Source organism: Octopus bimaculoides, chromosome 2 (assembly GCF_046866305.1).
Source record: "Octopus bimaculoides isolate indiv1 chromosome 2, ASM4686630v1, whole genome shotgun sequence".
Lineage (NCBI taxonomy): Eukaryota > Metazoa > Mollusca > Cephalopoda > Octopoda > Octopodidae > Octopus > Octopus bimaculoides.
The window spans coordinates 103,822,451-103,826,719 of record NC_142929.1 but is presented as its reverse complement, the minus strand read 5'-3'; positions in this window follow the sequence as shown (position 1 = coordinate 103,826,719).

Genomic DNA, 4,269 nt, shown 5'->3' with positions numbered 1-4,269 from the left:
ACAGGGGATGAATTTTAGGGGAAGTAGAAATGAAGATTTTGAACCAAGCAGGAGAAGGGAGTCGGGAAGAATGTGAATTCTATATACTTGCAGGCCCTTTCAGAATAAAGGAGGACTTCATAGTGTACACTAAACAGTAGAGATGCGCTATAGATAAGGGGTGAAATATTTATTTCGTGCTTGCTAGTAAGAAGTGGTGGGCGGATACTTGCGTCGACCGAATTCTACGCATGTTCATACCGAGGAAGAAAAAAGTTCTTGTCTAGCAAATGGAACCTCTTTCCGGTTACTATTAATTTTCCTTTGTTTTTTTTTTATTATATTGCGTTTGATATAGTTTAATTGGTGATATCATCATCAATATCATCACCACCACTACTACAACCAACACCAAAATTTCATCCATCAATACTAACAGCACCAATATTCTTTCTTCCTCCTCCCCGTCGTCGTCGTCATCATCATCATCATCACCATCATCATCTGGTGCTACCACATATATGTTTAACGAATGCATTCAAGCGTAATATCCATAATGAAGTATCCTACAATAACATCGTTAGTAGTTTCATTTTAAAGCTGTTATTGAATTACACACTGATGACCTTTACCTCCTTCTGTATCCATCTCTACTCTGTCTATCTGTTTATTCGTCTGTCCGTCTGTATATTCAACTGTTTATTTGGTTGCCTATTTTCCCCTCTACCTACCTACCTACCTACCTACCTACTTGCATATGTATGTATGTATGTATGTATGCATGTATGTATGTATGTATGTATGTATGTATGTATGTATGTATGTATGTATATATGTATGTATGTATGTATGTATGTATGTATATATGTATATATGTATGTATGTATGGATGTATGTATATATGTATGTATGTATGTATGTATGTATGTATGTATGCATGCATGCATGCATGCATGTATGTATGTATGTATGTATGCATGCATGTATGTATGTATGTATGCATGCATGTATGTATGTATGTATGTATGTATGCATGCATGTATATATGTATGCATGTATGTGTGCATGCGTTTACATATGTATTAATGGATGCACTTATTCTTCTGGAATTTCTGTCGTTTATTCCCTAGCTTCCACAGTTTTCTTGGTGGTTTTTCCCAGCTTCTTCTGTCCTTTCACAGTCCTCGAATTCTATTTATATGTCCATTCTTCCCTTCTATATCCCGCACACCCACATTATCAGTGTCTTATTCCTCCTCTATATTTTACATCCCCTCCGTCCATTCATTTCTCCCATTTCTGTTTACCCTTCTCTATCTTACGCCGTCCTTATATCTCGTTTCTTTCCCTTCTTTTCTGCATGTTTATATTTCTTAATCTACGTTATCTTTTACACATATATTTTGCAGTACTGCTTGGTTATCTCCCTTTCTCACTCCCCCACCCTCTCTTTGCTTCGTTTCTCTTTTATTCAGAGGCTCTAATAACCAAGCACTGCATCAACCTGATGCTCTATGTATATTTCTAGTCTTCTAGTATTTTGTTTCCCTTCCGAATCGCCATAATTCCCCTCCCTGCTATATCCTCCTCTTCCTCTCTCGTTCACATAATTTGGTTACATATTTTTCTTTCTGTCCCAGCTTCTCTCTTTGTCTCTGCCCGCCCTGGTCCTTCGCTCTTCATTCTCCATTATCATCTGATTCCCTTCCCTCCACTTCGCTTTTATAGCTTTACTCAGGTCTTTGACTGCATGAAAATTAATCATAATAGAGTTACATCAAGGCTTCTCATTTCCACGACTTATGTTACATTGCAGGGCGTACATACAATAATAATTGAACGAATACTTACTGCACCGAACAGACACCGTGACGCAAGCAGTGCTTCTAGTGAGTGAGAGGAATATCAGTCTTTTCACGCTCGCGGGAACGCGCATACGTGCAGAGACACACATACATACACACACAAACACGCATGTATGCGCGCGTGTGTGCGTATTTGTGTTAGCATGTGTGTAAGCATCCGCGATGGAATTGGTGACTGTGTCCCTATGCCCTCAGACTACATGATTATAAAAAAAATGTGTATTGATTTGTTCATTGCTCGTAGAATTAAGTCGGTGAGAGCTAAAAGAAACCACTTTGGTGATGATGGTACCAAACCTATTGCAAGACAAATTGGTGCTTGGAAAACTATTACGTATTCTCCGTAGTTGAGGCAATTCAGGCATAGAATTGTTATGTAATATGTTATTGATCTAGAAGTACTTATCAATCTATCTTATGAAAACAGGCTCAACAGCTCGTGAACGAGTTGCCCAATACGTTACTGACCGATTTTTCCTCTAAACACACACACATATATACATAAAAAAAGAAGGTACACAGTTGTTTGGGATCTGTTTGTAATCATGTATGCATGTATGTATGTATGTATGTATGTATGCATGTAGTCGTATTCATATGTACTTCTTTTCTAAGGATTACATTAATTGGTAAACTATATATTTTTAAATATTTGGCGTGGCTGTGTGGCAAAAAGCTTGTTTCTCAACCACTGCATGGCACCTTGGGCAAGTGTCTTCTTCTATAGCCTCGGGCCGATCAAAGCCCTAGTGGATCTGGTTGATGGAAACTGAAAAGAAGACTGTTCTATAGATATATATATATATATGTACATATTTATGTGTGTCTTTGTGTCTGTATTTGTCCCTGCCACCATCGCTTGACAACCGATATTGGTGTGTTTACGTCCCAGTAACTTAACGGTTCGAGAATAGTGACCGTTTGAATTAGTACTAGACTTACAAAGAATAAGTCCTGGTGTCGGTTTTTTTTCGTCTAAAACCCCTTTAAGGCGGTGCTTCAGGATGGCTGCAGTCAAATGTCTGAAACAAGTAAAAGAATTAAAAAAAAAAAAGGAATTAGAGAATAATATTATTTAGGTGCTTAGAGCGCCGAGCTGGCTTAATCATTAGCATGCCGGACAAATTGCTTAGCAGCATTTCGTCCGTCTTTAGATTATGAGTTCAAATCCTCCGAGGTCGAATTTGACTTTGTCTTTTATTCCTTCAGGGTCGATAATCTAAGTACCAGTTGAGCACGAGGGTCATGTAAATCGACAAACCCCCTCCCCCGAAGTTTCTGGCCTTGTACCAAAATTAGAAATCAACATCATTTTGGTGTTTAGCACGGTTTTAATTTGCTTCTGTTACAGCGGGTGGGATGGTATATAAAAATGTGATGCCATGTCCATGTCTTGCTTGGGCTGGCCTTGTGCCTAAATTTTTATTGCGAACTAGCAGAATCGTTAGCAGGTCGAAGCAAAATACCAGGCGATATTTCTGCTCGGCTTTTACATTCTGAGTCTAAATTCCGCCGACCTTGACTTTGCCCTTCATCCCTTCGGGGGCGATAAAATAAATAACATTTGAGCACCGGGGTTGATGTAACTGACTACCTAACTCCTCCAAAATTTCAAGCCTCATGCTTGTAATAGAAAAGATTGTTGTTGTTGTTGTTATTGTTATTGTTGTTGTCGTCGTCGTCGTCGTCGTCCTCCTCCTCCTTCTTCTTCTTCTTCTTCTTCTTCTTCTTCTTCTTCTTCTTCTTCTTCTTCTTCTTCTTCTTATTATTATTATTATTATTATTATTATTATTATGTTTTTTTTTTTACTTAGGGCAGGCGGAGTATTTGCGTAGTTGGTAGAGTGAACCACTAATTTCAAGTTCCACCAATGTCAACAATCCTTTTTATTCTTCACGTATCGAAGAATAAGGTGGTAGTAAAACACTGGATCGATTTATCGGCTATATATAAACACGCTTTAAACTTGAAGCCATGTATATTTATAATAAATCAAAATAATAATTTACAGAATTTGTTGAGTACCGATAAAAATGCCTTGCAGTATTTCTTTTCTCTTCTTTATGTCCTGTGTCTAAAATTCGCTCGGGTCGATTTCACTTTTCATTGTTCCGAGGTCTATAAAATAAACTGAAATATTGGAATTTGCCTATACAGTCAATATTTGTTTTATATAGATTCACTGGGAAATCGAAACTTATCGCCAATACCGCTGATAATTTCTCTTTCGATGTGCAGTATTTAAGATTATGAAGTTCTTTAGATATCCCTTTTACGCCATTCATAGTCATGGTTTCAAATTTCGGCACAAGGCCAGATATTTGAGGGAAGGAGGTTGTCAATTATATTAAACCCACTGCTCAAATAGTACACATTTTATCGACCGCAAACGAGGAATGAAGGGCAAAATCAATCTGAACTTAG